Source organism: Astatotilapia calliptera, chromosome 4 (assembly GCF_964374335.1).
Source record: "Astatotilapia calliptera chromosome 4, fAstCal68.1, whole genome shotgun sequence".
Lineage (NCBI taxonomy): Eukaryota > Metazoa > Chordata > Actinopteri > Cichliformes > Cichlidae > Astatotilapia > Astatotilapia calliptera.
In genome coordinates this window covers 8,703,259-8,720,465 of record NC_137425.1, presented here as the reverse complement: position 1 = coordinate 8,720,465, position 17,207 = coordinate 8,703,259, and the positions used below count along the sequence as shown (strand labels likewise).

General features: G+C 39.1%; 1 protein-coding gene and 1 long non-coding RNA gene across 9 annotated transcripts in view; one reads left to right on the top strand and one right to left on the bottom strand.

Annotated features, from left to right (window-relative positions):
• The window catches only part of srcin1a (SRC kinase signaling inhibitor 1a), a 128,558-nt gene that overhangs the window by 58,522 nt on the left and 52,829 nt on the right, over nucleotides 1–17,207 (top strand). Inside the window, exon 1 of one of the 8 annotated variants that reach the window (XM_080300180.1) lies at nucleotides 2,441–2,534. The exons of the other annotated variants lie outside the window; for them this stretch is intronic. The gene's annotated coding sequence lies outside the window, so the exon portion shown is untranslated. Of the gene's footprint in view, nucleotides 1–2,440; nucleotides 2,535–17,207 lie in introns of those variants that run through there. 8 annotated transcript variants of the gene reach the window in all.
• On the bottom strand, nucleotides 13,602–15,446 carry LOC145428239 (uncharacterized). The gene is made up of 4 exons (XR_013908482.1): nucleotides 15,307–15,446; nucleotides 14,795–14,947; nucleotides 14,337–14,427; nucleotides 13,602–13,742 (listed from the first exon to the last, which is right to left on the bottom strand). It is a non-coding gene; the product is annotated as an uncharacterized LOC145428239 (long non-coding RNA).

The window sequence follows — 17,207 nt, the reverse complement described above, 5'->3', positions numbered from 1 at the left end:
CCCTCTTACTGCCGGCCTCTATATTCCCATTTTTCTTTTTTTGCTCTCTAAGTTTCATCTACCTCAATACTTAGGTTCTCTTCCTGTCTATCTGTAGCAACCATTGTCTCTCTGTCAATCTCCATCTCTATTTCTCTGTCTCCCAGCTCGTTGTGAGTCAGTGCTAGTTCTTACTGGATCAGCCATGTGCGGCTCTGCCAAGTGCTCTGGTGCTGTGGGGCAGAACATTTAACAATTGTCAGATTCAAGCTTCATTCAGCTAGCAGGTGGCAGGAAGAAAAGATTGGAACAATCGCTAAAATAGAGACATTTTTGATGTCTTTTTTTAATATTAAATACTTCTGTATTCTCCCTTAAAGACCTAGGATCCCAAAAGAGGCCTGCTTTAGTTTTAAAACTGTGATACCCTGCCTATTTATGTGTGTCCAGAGAGGCAGCTTCTCTGTGGGTGTGATTGGCAGCATGAGGCCTTAAGATTGAAGGAAAAACATTCAGTCAGATTGGCCTTGGGACTCATCATAACTGACATTTAACTTGAGTAAATGTTACTTGGTGCTCTTGAGTTTTAGGGAGTAGGTGTTTTTGGCATGCCTGTACCAAGCCCTGCAGCTATTAGTCCCATGATATAATACAATAAGTGACTAAAAGTATACTATAGGGAGCACTGTAGCATTCAGAGCTTTTACATGGTATAATATGGAATCAAAAGGTTTCCTGTAAATTTAAATTAGTGGAAACTAAATGTTAAATGTACATCCCGATAAGCTATCTAAAGTCAAAAAAAGCAAACTAACCAAAAAGCAACAGAACACATTTGATGTTCTCTCTCCTTTGGTTTGATTGATTTTGACTGCTGCAGTTAAAGTGTTTTGAAGTGGTGGCAGCAACATTGGCTAATCCTCGTCTTGCTGCAGTAAGCCATTTGGGAGTGAGCTGAGACACTGAGGTTAGCCTGGAAGGGCACAGTAAACTTTACTGCTCTATTTCTAAGTTTCATCAACTAAAATTGCTATTCACCACAATAAAAAAAAAAAAGAAAGAAAGAAAACTCAAACTCAGAAAGTGACATCATTTATTGGTTTTTGAGGTTCATTTTTACCGCTTTAAGACCTTTAACACAAGAATTGCAAAAGCCTTGTGATTTTGATGATTTTGGCTTATACTCATGAAAAATGGAAATCCAGTATCTCGTTCTTTCAATAGTAATTTACTCAAATGAAATATTCTACAGTATAAATAGTGTGTATTTCACAGTCTAGTTCAGCTCATAAAGCTGTAATCATGGAGAAGACTGCTGACTTGATAGCTGTCCAGATAACAACCATTGACACGCTCCATAATCACTGTAAGCCACAGAAGGTCTTTGCTGAAAAAGCTGGATGTTCGCAGAGCGCTGTATTGAAGCATATTAAGGGAAAGTTTAGTAGAATGAAAAGTGTGGTAGGAAAAGGTGCATAATCAACAGAAATTACTGCAGCCTTGAGAGTCTTGTCAACAGATGTTGATTTAAGAACTTGAGAGACCTTTGCAAGGAGTGGACTGAGGCTGGTGTCTGTGCATCAAGAGCCAGCATGCAGACGTCTTCAGGAAAGGTGCTACAACTGTTGCATTCTTTATTAAGTCCCTCCTGAATCAGAGACAACATCAGAAGCATCTTCACTGTGCTAAGGAGAAAAGGGACTGGACTGTTGCTCAGTTGTTCAAAGTCCTCTTTTCAGATGAAAGTACATTTTACATTACATTTTGAAATCAAGGTCCTAGAGTCTGGATGAAGAGTGGAGAGGCACAGAAACCAAGGTGTTTGAAGTCCAGAGTGAATTTTCAACAGTCTGTGATGATTTGGGGTGCCATGTCATCTACTGGTGTTCGTGCTGGTTGGCCCACTCAAAGCCAGTGCAGCTGTCTACTAATGTCCGATTGATTTTAGACATTATAACCAATATTGGCTATGTGCTTATCTATCAGTATCTGCATTTGCAATCCTGATAAATGACATTTAAAAGGGTAAAAGACAGATGGGAGAAACCCTTCAACCATGTTATTATTGCTGATATTAAATAAATTGTCCACCAGAGGGCACTCCATAATTTCCTTGTTGGCAACACAGATGTTTGGGAACGCCAGAAACACAAGTATAATCTGGCAGAGCCTAATTAAGTAAATAGGTAAATACTACGCTTAACAGATGTTAGGGAAATCTGTTTAATATTTCGTGTACCTAAAGAAACAAATATCAGCTGCTATATCAGAATGTTGGATTTTTAAATCCAATATTCACCAAATATTGATATCAGAATCCTACAGTGTTTGGAATATACTGTCTACCAGGACTATGCTTCATGCTTCCATTTGCCTACATCTTCGAACTTTCCACAGTGCCAAAACTACTAGTTTGCTCACTATGTTATTGGTGTGTTTGCTTGGCTAGCTAACTCACCTGACATGAATCAGGAAAGAATCTGTGGTCTGTCATCAGAAGAAGATGAGGAACACCTGAACCAAAAGTGCAGACGACCTGAAAGCTGCCATTTGTGGTAAAGGAACGCCAACAAAGTATTGAGTTTATAAATGCATGTACTTTTAAGAAGTTGGATTATTCTGTATTATATTTCTTGGTTGATCTTAGGAAACTTTCAAATAATCTGAGACACGTGACTTCTAATTTATATGAGCTATAAGCCATAAAAAGCCTTTGAAAAAGTTAAGAAATATTTGCTTAATTATGAAAATGTTTTATTAAATGTTTCCTCTTAGACTCGTATGGATACAACACACAGTTGACTGCTGAATGCTAACTAAGTTATTAAAACACTAAAAAATTTTCAAACCAAAACCATAGCACATGCATCTGAATGTGCTGTACCACATAATAATTCATATTATTTGTCAGGTAATGCCACTTAAATGCTAAAAATAAAATCTAAACTAGTGAGATAAAGAAACAGAATCACACCTGCAGTTGTTGTGAAGGGAGGAACGATCTCAAATCAGAACTCTTCAGGGGTTTTTTGTGCCAGACCATAAACGTGCTTTTTAATGGTCATTTTAACGTGAGAGTCTGTTGGGATTGACTCTCGTTTGGATCCACCCTCAAGTGTCCATTTGAGGAACTGCCGGTCTTGGCATCTCTGCATACCCGGAGGCTTCTGCTTGATTTCGCACATTAATTTTGTTTCAATTGGTCCAAGCTTGACCTAAAGTGGGTACCTCTTCTCTGTGGGTGGAACGGTGTTGGATTCATATTGATTGCTGTTTATAGCACCGGGCTTGTCGGGGGGTTGTCTCTGTTGTTTTTGTTGTTGCATTGGGCGCTGTGTTGTGTTGGCAGCGACAGCTTGTTAACGTCTAACTCGTCATCTCCTCCTCCTCTTTCGTGCCAACTGGCTGCTCTTCCCCGCTCACCTACAGTACATCACAACAGAACCCCACGCATCCATCTGTAAAACTGCCCCACCCCATTCATCTTTTTGCACGCCAACCCAAATGAAAGACATAGAGACATGCAGTAGAAACGCGAGATAAAGGAGGAAAGAGACATCTTTAAGAGGCATGATGATCACAGGGCACATGATAAATGAATAGGGAAAACAGACAAGTAGCATAGATTGTTGCAGAGTTTTGTCTCCACTAATGTGATGCCTAGAAGGACAATTGTTCAAGCGCAAGAGAAGATGAATGAGAAAGATGCAAAATTTTATTTAGTTAAGACAAGGTAACTCAATCTTGCTGTACTTCAAAAGCGATCGGAAAGCACAGCGACATGAAATAATGGTGCATTATCTAGAGAATGCAGCATCCCACTATTAAAGCATAATACTGTAAGTTACATTGAACAGAAGTAATACCAGCTACAGAGGATCCACTTATTTACTAGATGAAATGTCTTTCAGATGCCCTCTAAGCAAGCTGCTCTGCTTCTCTGTGGATTATTGGAGCAAAAAACACTTGAAATCAGGTCATGCCTTTTTTTCCTCATGAAAAGAAAAAGAAATTCTGGAAAATAGTCTCTAATGTACAGCAAAAAAAATAAAGATAAAATTCACTAAAACCATGCTTTTTAAAGTTTTTATAATTCCCTAAACAGAAGCATCATCAGTACTGACAGACGGTATGATCATACCATATAATATAAAGAACAGTAACATTTAAAAATTGATTTTATCCTCACCTGTGTAAAAGCTTGCACAGTGATGGGGAAACTGTTTTTTTAAGTAGTGAACTTAAAAATAAATGTACGCCTGGGGATCTTTGAGTTTTAGTTTCTCCTTCACGTACACTGTACAGTGAAGTCATTTCATTACATCGACAAATCCTGCCATAAACACAAAATGGCAAACATTTTATTGACCATAATTCCCAGTTATACTGTGACAGTGTCTCTAATATACTTTATATTTTCTGTGCTTGGCTTTTGACACTACCGAGGGACACATACTGAAGTAAATGGTAAAGTTCAGCCTGCCAGGTTGAATTTGTTGTTTTGACCTTTGTGATGAAGACAAAGAGACAGACAACGGAGATATGGAGGAGCAGGTGGAGCTGCTGTTTTGGAGTGTTTAGTCGAGCTTCTCCGCTATCCACATTGTGATGCCCTCTGGGGACTGGTTAAAAATAAGCAATTACTCTGACACCCCACTAGAGACTGCTGTGTGCCGTTCATCTCCCCCCCCCTCTACTACTGGGATCACAGCAGTCATGACAAAGCCCGGCTAAATAAGCTGAAATCCTAGATATGGGAATTCCTTTCTGATCTGTGTCACAGTTTTCGCTTGACTTCAAATGAACATGGCGTCTTTGTGTTTGTGATACTTTTTCAGCATGCGCGTTTTCTGATCCGACTGTCCTAATAGATGAGGGGTTTTGTTAACACAAAAGCAGACGACTTGAAAATGTGATTTGAAGATGAAAGAGGCGTGTTTAATTTTTTTCTTTTTCTTTAACTTAGCCCTTTAAAAGCCGTTTCCTACCAGACATCTGGAGCAAAACCCACCTCCTACCTCCTATCTTCTGATTTTCTATTTGTCTTCTCTCTGATCCAGTTGACAGAGAGCAGTTTGTACTGTGACACATGATGATCCGTATCATAACACAGATTCATGTGCCATGTTGTCTCAGCAACTTGTAATCTCCGCTACCCTGCTTGTGCCACATCTGTCGCTAGCTACGTCTCACACCATAATGCTTGTGCAACCTTTAACCATATGCTTGTTGGACAAATGTGTGTGTGTGTGCGCGTGTGTGTTTGGGGGTTAGCTAACTGCTGACGGCTTTGCAGAACAGCTGACCTGTTGCCAAGGTAACCGATCTGCAGTGACAGTCGCTGTCAAACTCATAGCGGCTAAGTACTGGTTGTTTTGATTGATCCTTTATATTTCTTTTCCAGTTTCTTGTAGGTAAGTTTTGTGTGTGTTTTGTTCCTCCAATTAAAAAAAATTCTGGCAGCGGCATTCCAATTAAACTGTCAGGATAATTCCCATCAGAGAGGAAAATTGCTTCTGTTTATTGTCACAATTTGAAGGAAATCAGCAATTCTGTGACTGTGACTGCATGCCTGCCCCTCCAGGTAGAAGACATGAAAAGCTAATTGTAGCTTCTATCTAGGAGCCAGAAAACACTTTAGCAGAGACAAAGATGACTGTGGTAAAGGTCTAGCTTATCCTTAGGCTGTTAGGGCCTCATCATTGATCCTTTTGGCTTCACATGGTGCCAACACGATGCCCTACAGCTTCTTGTTCCCATAAGAGTGCCTAACAATTTCATTAGACCACCTGTCTTAAATAAACAAGAAATAACAAAACCTGTTATACACTGTTATTTATTAGGCAATAACAAAATATTAATATTTTTACAACCAAATTTAAGACAAAGGACTTATTTGAGCAAATCTGCATTAAAAAACGCCACTGTATCAGAAAGTACCCTATGTTTTCATGTGTGCCGTTTGAGAAAAATGAAGAATAGCAAATAGATTTGTTATCAAGTTGAGCACATTGACATTTACAAATGATAATGTTGCCGATTGAAAGGCAGCAAGGCATGCATTTGTTTCGGTGCCAATTCACATTTTTCTCAGTTTCACTGTACTCACATTTAATCCTGTTTGATTTGTGGAGCTGAATGCTTTAACTTCCCCCCCCTCAATTTTCGGGCATCTCTCTATTGCTCTTTCTACATCTCTTCATGCCATTTAATCAGCTGATGTAAGTAATGAATGAATTCCAGTACATAATGTAATCCACCACTTTGATTGATGACCCATGGTCAGAGCCTAACTAATCTGACAACAGATGTGTTCCTGTGGGAGATTGCTCGTTAGGTTAGCCTGTTGGCTCTGTCTGGAATGAAAATGCTAATACTACAAGAGGCTTGGCAGCAGGTCTGTTGGGAGGGGTGACGGCAACTACATGTCAGAACCGGCTCAGTAATCCTGCCCTATAAAAATAAGTAACCTTACCAGAGCTGTGGTGACAAGATTTAGTGTAAATTACACATCATTACATGATCATTTGGAAAACTTAGACACACAGCCTCAGCTTTGCAAATTAGGTTTTGGCTTTCATTCCAGTAAATTGATATTAGAATAGGCATAATCTTATTAATGATGTTATTTTGGGGCCGACTGTTTAATTAGATACAATAACAAGAAGAAACAGTAGTAAGTGCTTGCAGTTACCCTGCTTGCCTATGCAGTGCTGTGTTTCTTTAGCAGTGGAATGCGTCATTTGTTAGCGTTTATTCAGTGTAAATAAATTAATAAGGGTTGTAGTCAACTGTAAGTCATTAAAAGATCACACTCATTGTTACTGGAGAAGGTATATTAGCTCTATTCAAACAATATCATGGGTAAATTCCTTTGTCTTTGTCACCTCAGCATGCATTTTCTTTGTTACCTTTTAAGAGCTTTCAACAATCTGGTAATTTATTTAATTTAATATTATTCATCCTGTCTGATCACTGCAGAGAAGATGAATGATTTCTCGCCCGAGGAAAGAATACCCTCAACACTTCCATCATGTACAAGCATTTTTATGTTAGTCGTCTTTTATTTCACAACTCTTTTCATTGTGTACCTGCTGGTTTTACCCAAAGGAGCATTTTAGAAGTTGAAAGCTGGTTCTTGCGGTATCTTTGAAGAGCCATTCCACATCTCTCACTTTTACCGAGATTCAGTTTGACACCTCGGGTGTCTTACCGAGACTGTTGACATACCTGCAGATGGATGTTTTGAAATCAGCCTGATGCTGCCAGCCTGTGGAGCAAAGAAACAGGAAAGCACGCTGACCTGTCCAAAGCAAACTTAATGAACCATCAGTCTGTACTATAACAAGAAATTCACTTCTTCTGCTTGAATCTATTTCTAAAAATGTATGTGCTTCTAACACTACTTCCTATAATTGTGCTTGTGGGTGGCCCTCAGAGATTACAAAGGTGTATTTACATAAGAGTGCACGCCAGTGAATCCAGCATTCCCCTCCTATATTGCCACGAAGGAGGGGAAAAATACATCAAAATTGATGCAGCAGAACGCTACCTATCGTGCAACTAGACCACCAACAGCTTACATAGCCTTTCTAGCTTCTCAGCCTCAGATTTTTTTAAGTTATAGGGTTTAGACCCCTCTGTGTTTTTCAGTGGTACTCCCACAAACATTTGAAAAGACTTTTACGAGTAATATGGGTGGCGCTCTCCTTTAACGCTGGGATAATAGATTTTTTTGGCCGCTGGCAGCAGGGAGAGAAGCTGACAGAACTACCACTCAGACATTACATTATTTTTACATCCAGGATGCCAGGAGAATATGAAAGTTGAGATCAGAGGAAAATGATGTGCAATATAAAATAGGAGCTCTGTAGAGCAGTAGGGTTGGGTGGTCATTCTTAGTTATTACACCAGTTATTTGCTTCATTATTATATATACCATGATTATAGTGGTCTTTATGTATGTTTTAATAGCTTTTTACAGTCCGCATTGTCTAAAGTAGGAGCATAATACGGGAACACATAGAAGCACAGCTGTAAAAAGCTTTATAGCTCTCTTAGTACTGCTCTCATCCCGTCTTGCCCCCTCTGTCATTATAACCCTGCTCATCTTATGAATATGTAAACATTCAGGTTATCAACACAGATAGCGAAGGCTTCTTAAATCTTCCTTTTATATCCTCAGATTTTCATTGCTGCCTCAGCTACTCGACCAGATTTCACATCATCAGTCATGTTATAGTTAGGGTGTGCTGCATTATAAACTCTAGCAAGCATCTGGATATGTGGATATGTGACTGTGTGTGTGCAGGTGTGTCCTGCTGTTAATAAAACAGGGCCTGTGGGGCAGATAATGACCCATTAGACCTAACCAATTTAAGATAGAGTTATTGTCAGCCATTATGGTGCTTCCTTTGTTATCTGCGACCTCTAGCAACGTTTCACTTCCCGCTTTCTAATTTTTAACTATGGCTCCCCCTGTCCTTCAGACATGGTTGTGCAATGCAGCAGCTTGAATGCTTTTAGTGGGAGCACCTCTTTTTTTCAAGCGGTTCATGTGTGTTCTTAGAGAGATTTATTTATTGATATGAGAGCAAGATAAGAGGACAGCTGGCAGATCCTGATTGGATGAGTGTTGTCATCCATTTGCCTTTGCCAGAGTTGGCCTGTTTGCAAGATAAACAGTCATGTTGAAACCCTCAGGAAAACTTTGGATTTTGCCTCTGTCCCCTTTCTCTCTCCCGAAATAGTTTGTTTCTCTACAATCACATTAACTTGTATAAAGCTCCATCCTTTATGTTTTTGTTTGGTGGTTTGGTGTTCAGTTTTACTTTTTTCAAGGCGTGATTTATTATGCCACTATATCTCGAGGTTTTTCATTTCCATCTTTATTTCCTTCCATGTTCTTAGCTGCTTATCCAGTTCAGGGTCGCAGGAGGAGTGGAGCCTATCCCAGATGCCATAGGGTGAAAGATTACCAGTCCATCACAGGGCTAATATAAAGAAACAGACAACATTTCATGCTCGCTGCTGCACCTGAAGCCAATTTAGGCACACGGAGTGGGTCTAATTTGAGGACCTTTCTTTGGACTCCACTTGAATCAGTGCATGCAATAAGAAAACACGCCAAATCCCCAGAAAAAGGCCTGAGGGGACCAGTGGGTTCAAACCTAGAACCTGGTTTCTTAAAGTTGAGACATTTTGGCTTTTATTGTGATAGAACAGCAAAGAGAAGAATGTGAGAAAGACCAGGGGAAGACTTGCAGTGACTGTCTTTGAGGCCGATTCACACCCAGGCAACTGCATTATAGCCTTTTAGCATTTGGGTCACCTGCTACTAATCGGTAAACTAAATTGGCACCCAGTTATGAATTTAAGAAAAGGAAAATGCAGCCGTGGAAAATAACTGATTGTTTTAAATCCTTAAAAGGAAATTCAGTATTCCGCATGCAGTGACGTCCATTGTTTCAAACTTCAGTGTGCTGCATTCGTCTAATGAAAACAAGAAAAAACAGTTGGATAAGGCCACAGGCGATGCTGTTTTTTTATGCTTTGTTTTGTTGCTCCTTTCATTACTTGACTCAAAGGCTCAGCAGTGTATTGCATCATGCTATTTTAGAGGGACAAGGCAAAAACTCCATTTGGTATTTAACTGTTCAGGTGCCACTTAGAGAGTGTAGTAAGCGAGAGAAAAGTGTATACAGGACCTTTTCTACCAAACCAGATGTGGTCCACACAATTCCTGTTGTTTGCTCTCTGCATACAGTAGAGTCAGGTCATTGTGGTTATACATTAACACTCCTCCTTAAATCAGTAGAAAAGAAAATAGACCTGGATTTTAGCGTTTCAATTGGAGTCCACATTCCTGATGTCTGAAGAAACTTACCTGAACCATTTACTCCTCTGTTACTGAAACTGTACTCTGATCTCCATGTGGGCAGGATCAGTCAGGAAGACACATTTGCAACAGCGATCAATGAGGAATCTTATTAGCTATAATAATGCATCATCATTTACAGGATGGACCCATGCAGATACTTTAAAAGGTGGTCTGCAGATTTCTACACCATCTACCAGTTTGTGCCAAGCTCTGCTATGTGTGTGCAGCTGATTGTGCCCAGTGTTTATACACTGTATATGTGGCAACGGGCCAATCTCATTACATCGCCCTGCCAGAGGTTGTATTGTCAGCAGCAGCTTGTTTAAGATGTTATGATGACTCGGGCATCTCTGTCATTCATACTGAGAGTGTACAATGTCCTCTTTGGGTTTTTTTATTGTTGTTTTTTTCTAGCGTTCTACTCGAGATGTAATGTGTCTCTAAACCCAGACTATCAGTTGTCACCATAATATTATCAATTTCATTTCACTGTTAGTTTTTATATGTATCTCCTCTCCGGTGGTTTGGACCCTTCGAAGGTTACTGAGCGTGGCACATTCAGTGAAGAGGCGGCCTCATACTGCTGTGACTAAAATGGTTGTAGGATTTCATTTGCTTCATTTGGCAGCAGTGCAGCCGGGGGATTTTTATAACAAGTTCAATCACAGTCCGTGTTGACTGGACTCATTGGTATAGGGTTGCTATTTACTCCTTAATTTACAGATTTGATTCACTGGAATTAAAATATGTAATTTTCTAATCGCACTCTGGTTTGATAAGAAGTAGAAAATCTTTTCCCAAAGTGTCTCTTTATGGCCTATAAGGATAAGTTTAAGGATCGTTTTGGTGATGTACACACTTTAAATCAAACTTTGTAACTGCAACCAGACATACTGTGTGGTGGATTTACTTAAAATTGTTGTTTGGCTGTTGTAAATGAGCTAAAACACTGTTGAGATTCGAGGTTAGGTTGCAGCTCTTTGAAGTATCTCTCGCCAAACGTATTTTTCATCAGCTCTCTCTTAACTCTAACACGCCTGCCTGTCTCCATCTGGCAACTTATTGTAGAGCTCCCCAGTGAGGTAAATGTAGCAGCACTGATGTAATGTAGTGTGTTTGGAGTGTCTTCCTCACACCCAGTGGCAATACCATGCTGCCTGACCGGGTTCGACAACAGGCTGTAATTAAGAGGCTTTCTCACCTGCTGCTGGACTGCTGTTATTTTTGAAAGAAAAAAAAAAGACAGCCAGCTTTTACCAGAACGATAAGTGAAACAAAGAGATGCAATACGCTAGCTACCACCACCTGTTTCTCCCCAGGTCTCTCCTCCCCTTCCAGAATGTCTTTGTCACACTTATATTCCATCTCTCGCATTCATCCTCCAGTTGAGTACACACACATTTGTCGTTTGCAGCCACAGACGGCCCCGGAGATGTTTCAGAGGAGCCGTAGCGTGCTCTAATTGCTCGATTGTGTGCCTTTGTGTATTAACAGGTGTTTTGCTGGATCCACATTACTGCTGCAATTTTAACTTGGCTGCCTCTGTAGTATTCCCAAGTTTGACACGGAAACAAAGTTAGAGGCTGCCGGGTTTGTGGGTGGGAGAGAGGCACAGATAATAGATAGACAGTGGAGGGCAAAAGGTGAAAAGATGGGCGTGTTGCTTTGTATTGTACATGTTTTAATGATCAAGTAGGCGTCCCCCCCATCGCTTTGTGTGGCGCAACAGATTACAGTTGTCTCTGTCAGTTATATGGGAGGCTGTCTGGAGCCTTATGATTGCCTTGGCCTGTTATTCCATCCAGCAGCTCAGACAGGCAGGCTGACCTTCTCCTGATGGCTTGCTCTCTCTGCCCAGCCGTCACTTTCACCCCTTTTAACTCTCCTCTCCTGGCACAGCAGTGCCTCTGAGCTTTTAGAGATTACCTTAATGGAGAGAAAAAACTGAATAGCACATGCCTGCTGGGTTATATGTGTGTGTGTGTGTTTTAACCCAGAGCCTGATCGCTCTAAGTGTATAGCAGACGCAAACAGTGAGAGAGCAAGAGAAGAGAGAAGGGGGTGTTATTTTTACAAGTTCATAGTCATTTTTTGGCGCTGTATTCAATGAAACTCAAATGGTTGCCTTCATATCAGCTACGGTAGATTTCAAGATGTGTGACAGCTTGCAATCACTGTGACACAAGTCACTTGTTGCAGTTGGAAAATCAGTAGCGACTGCATTTTACCTCATCTTAACCTTACCTGACTTTTAACCACCCTTGTTCTATCTTTGATAATGCAGCTCACAGTACTCTTTTTACGGCTTATTCATTATGGAGATATAGCCTCTTTCTTGAGTTGTGACCTGCAGGGTTTATAATGTCCTGATTGTTGCACTGAAAAAAATATGTTGTTGGATTTACTTAATTCAATGGTGGACATTTGTTGCACACAGATGTTTTGCTTTGGCAGCAACTTAAACAATTGAGTTAAATTAACACAATTTATTCATGTTCAATAAACCTGTGCAATTTGTGTTGATAAAATGTGACTTAAACATGTTTTGATGAAGTAATTTGAGCTCTTGGAATATTTTAATCCTTCACAATTTTCTCACGTTACCCCAACACGATTCAATAACTTTTACCCAATACTACTTGGTCACTTAAATACTACATGTTATCTTCAAATTACATTTTGCTATTATATTCTAGTATCAAATACACAATTTTCAAATGGAGGCCTTATAACAGATTGTATTGTTCTCTTCCAAGATGGTTGCTGGCATCCACCAGTAACCTTTCAAAACAAAATGTCTAATTTCACTGCAGTAGGTAAAGAATTAAACTGACATTACTCCTCTACTGAATCTATATAAATCAACAGTTAAATAATGTCAGTTCTTCCGTGTTCTCTGGAATCAATCACAGCAAAGAAATTGGACTGTTTCTTTTGAAAAATGTTGGGAAAGAACAAATCAAAACATTCTATTTAAGGCCTCTGACGTCAAGATTCAGTTAAACAACAATTATAACTAAACAATTTGAGGTAATGTTAGTTTCCATTAACATTAAATTAGGTTACTGAATTGGCAAACACCTTCCTATTAACACCTCCCATTTTACCCCAATAACTAAAGAAATTAGCACTTGCAGGTCAAAACCTTTATTCAAGAGACGCAAAAATAACATTGATACAGTGACTGTCAAAAATTACAGCACTGATCATACTGTGACATCTTGGTTCAAAACAGCACACTTAGAAATATTCAACGTTCTTTACTTCAACTGAATGAAACTGAAAATACCATTTCACACGACCCATATGGGATATTTAGACTGCATAACTGTTCACGCTACATCTCTTCACTAGTAAAAGAAAGAAAAAATACAAAGAGAAATTAAAAAATGCTGCCAAACAGACAAACAGAACTTGTACAGAGCAAAAGGAAAAACAAACAACAACAAAAAACGGCTCGTCCTCATGGCAGTTGCAGAGTATATAAAAATGAACCCTGCGATCCGTTCCTGGAATTGAGCTTCAAAAATGCAGCAGAACAAGTGTGAGATTTAAATGTCCTCTCACCTAGAGCTGGTCACCTCACATGCATAACAGTGAGCTTCGTTGCAGGAGCAGTTTTGTCTTAGTTGTGAGCTTTTCTTGAGAGCTGAGTTGCATCCAACTCCATTACCACCCATTGAATCACCTCAAAAGTGTAGCAGAGTTGTGATGGGTAGCTCATGTTGAAGGAATAAAAAAGGTCCAAACAGCATGGCTACTGCAAAGGTCACGTTATCCAGATCTTGAAGAACAACATCAGAAAAGTCATTGCCTGCCGCATCCTCTGGAGACAGATGTTCATTGTGGTTTTCTCAATCTGTGCAGTGGCCTCAGTCAAGTCCTGGTTAAACACAAAACATTTCTTTAAGATTCCTTTTTAAACTCATCTCTTTTTAATCTACCAGTTCTAATGTTAGAGTAATTTAAACCAATGCAAGCAACATAGTAAATAGCTATAGCCAAAGAGTGGCCTGCCATGCTGCCATTCATGGTCTAACAGAGTTTCTAAGAGAGGGTGAAAAACATAATAATTTCAAATGCTTTACATTAGTTTTTGTTAGAAAGACACCGGCCCATCAGAAATCCAGGTTATGTCACTCAGAAGATGTTAGAATTTAGACTTTCAGCCCCACAATTTGGTTAGCTGTTGGTCAATTGGTCATTTTTTCAAACAAAAGCTAATATAAATATTGGTGGGATTTTCCTTTGTTCATTAGAATGACAAATTTAAAGTTTTTTCACACTGATGTGACCCCTAATACAGGGGTGGGGATGGGGCCTCAAGGGCCGGCGGCCGAGTTCACTACCAGGCCTCATGTGAACTTCAAATTATTAAAGAGGACTACTGGTCCTAACCAGTCCAATGAGGATCAAGTGGATAACTAAATGCATTTTTAAATGTTGCAAAGCCACAATCTACTCATAAAACACTCACCATGAACTCCTGCACAAAGATGTTGCAATTGTCTTTCACACAGATGCGGAGCACTTTGATGAGGGACTCCGAGCATTAATGTCATCCTTGACTATTATAACAAAGAAAACAGAGATTTGTGAACTTTTCAGTAGCACAGAAGAAAATGATCCCAGACAAAAACTCTTGACTTTTTAAACCAGTCAACATGCAACACCAGCATCTACAAAGCAATATCAAAAGTTCCTGTTTGACATCAACTTTATGGATATATAGTTTCCAGAACATTTATTTTTAACAAAAAGATAATTTTTTCTCAGTGGGCCAGTAAATGCATGACGAAAATTATGGCATCCTTTTAGTGGAATCATTACTCACAGGTAATAGTTGACTGTTTCAATGGATGTAGCATAAAAATCTTTTACTGACCTAATGCAATACATATACACTTTGTAGTTAAAGAATTTTAAAGTTCTTACTGTCATTATGGCAGCTACATCCTTTAGCTTTGTGCCCTGTTCCCCCGATCACTTTGCAAACACTTTCAGCAGACTGTCAGAGAAAAACTCAGCTCCGTCAGAAACCTTGACTGTAAAGGCATGGTTGGGATGCACTGGAATGCTGCATTTTATCTGAAATGACATAAAATTATTTTTGAAATAACAGCAGGCACTGTGCTTGGTTAATCAGTAATGTTTTGTTGAATAAAAACTGTGTTTCCAGATCTTATGGGATTAAAAAAAATCCAAAGATGTTTGTTTCTGATTTGCAACCCAACAACCCACAAGTTACAACCTCATTTCAGTTCAAGTGTGCATTAATGCGAGTCCAGTAATCACCTTTCTGGCAATACATACAGGTATAAGTTAAACCTATGGCAGATTTTGGATCTCTCAGTTGTATTAATAGGGTGAGTATGCATGCACCTAATAATTATAAAAAACCTATTATAATTAAGTTACAGAAACGAAAATAGAATATACTTTCTTACCATAACACCTTGAACCCACAATCCATCAGCTGACTCCTGGTGAAATGCAGAATAGAGGTCATCTCTCAATGTGCAGCAAAAAAAACAAAAACAAAAACAAAAGGACAGCAGGTGAGGGCAGGAGGGGTAGGGATGTAAGCTAGCATAATGCCGCTGATGATATTAGCTAAAGCTGTTCAATGTCCAAAATCTCACTAACACCACGGTGCAGTAAATACACAATGTAACTGAAGAGTCAGTTGACAAATCTATTCACACAGAAAACCAAATTATGTTATGAGTGCCTCGTAATTAGGTTTAATGTGATATTACGGCTCTTGTGCCAAAGACAAATTCAAATGAAAAAGCGCCAATTCTTTGACAACAGATAAAACAGCAAATAAGCTAACGGCTCTTTTTTAGCATGTTACATGGCGACACTCTAGACGTTTAACTACATTTGGCTGAAATATGGTAAAAATGAATTCAAAAAATCAAGACATACCAAAAACGTAGAGTTGGCTGCTCGACTTGACTGAGATGGATGCCTTTTTTAAACCACGATCCAAAGCCCGCGAGATGAAATCACGCGTGGTTTCACGAGATTTAACGTTGCTATCTTATTGACTTACTTCACCTGAACATGATATGAACAATTTAATACACCCTTTCTGCATATCATGTAGTTTTTACACTATATAGTTACATTTAACTTTAAAACATGAGGCAATTGTGTTAAATGCATGCAAGATGCTTACATAAATCCAAGAGATGGCCAGTCCCTTTTTTTCAGTGTGGGTTTTCATGAGGTTATAGTTAATCCTGACATGCCCTTCTTTCCTTCTGGTTGTTTGTTTTAAGTGTTCCCACTGGAGTGCACCGAGTTAAAATTGCTAACAGCTTTAGGCTTTGCAAATTTCCTTTTGCCTTTAGCCTCAACAGACGAGCCGGATTTGCAATTTGCAGTTTTTTACCTACTTCTGCTTAATTTTACATCTTCCCCACTTTTTCACAGGTTTAATAATCATTCCGCAAAGAGCTTTGCCTTGGTAGCAGTAAATTAGATTGCCTTTACAGGGAAGTGCTCGCCTTGTTTTCCCAACCGTCTGCATAGGGAGGACATTGAGTTATAAAAATAAATACTTACTTCAAAAATCAAAAGAAGTTTCACTTCTAAAAAATATTTTTGATAGCAACAACAGGGCCAGAGGGCCAATTAGAAGAGATGATTGAGTTTTTCTTAGCTATTGCTACACTTACTTGTTAATTTATTCCCTCTTGCCACTTCTGCTTCTTGCTGTCTGATAATGCACAGTCGAGACTATTGAAAAACACTAGAAAAAAGCATGTGCCAGAGTTTTCAGACACAAAGTAACTTAGAAAATACTTCATACTTTAACTATTTCACATTTCACAGATAGGAAAAATAGCTTTCTTTCCTCCTGTTTCTTACTGCCACCTAAATAAGTAGACAAGCAATCCCTCAGTTAGTTACTGATTAACTTGTTTAGCTAGATGATAGCATTTTAGCTTCTTTAGTGTTTCACCAGAGTACTTTCGAAAACTAAAGATATCACCTTTAACTGTTGGAAATGATAACAGAAATATTCATTTTTTTCTGACATTGTGCAGACCAAATGATTATTGATTAAAGGAGAAATGCTCCACATTTATCAATAACTGCATCTCCAAAATACTGTTTAACTGCAAGCATCATGGTTTTTTTTTATGTCAAAAGAATGTTTATTCATATTTGTATCCTCTCAAACAATGCTTATTCAGAAGCCTTAAATTGCACCTGCATATGGCACAATATGTGCAGACTCAAGTGTTTTGAAGTGCCTGTGAAATTAGATTTAGCTATTAAGGAATCCAGAGCTCTGATTATTTGCACCTTGCAGCTCTCTTATCATGCTGTGGGA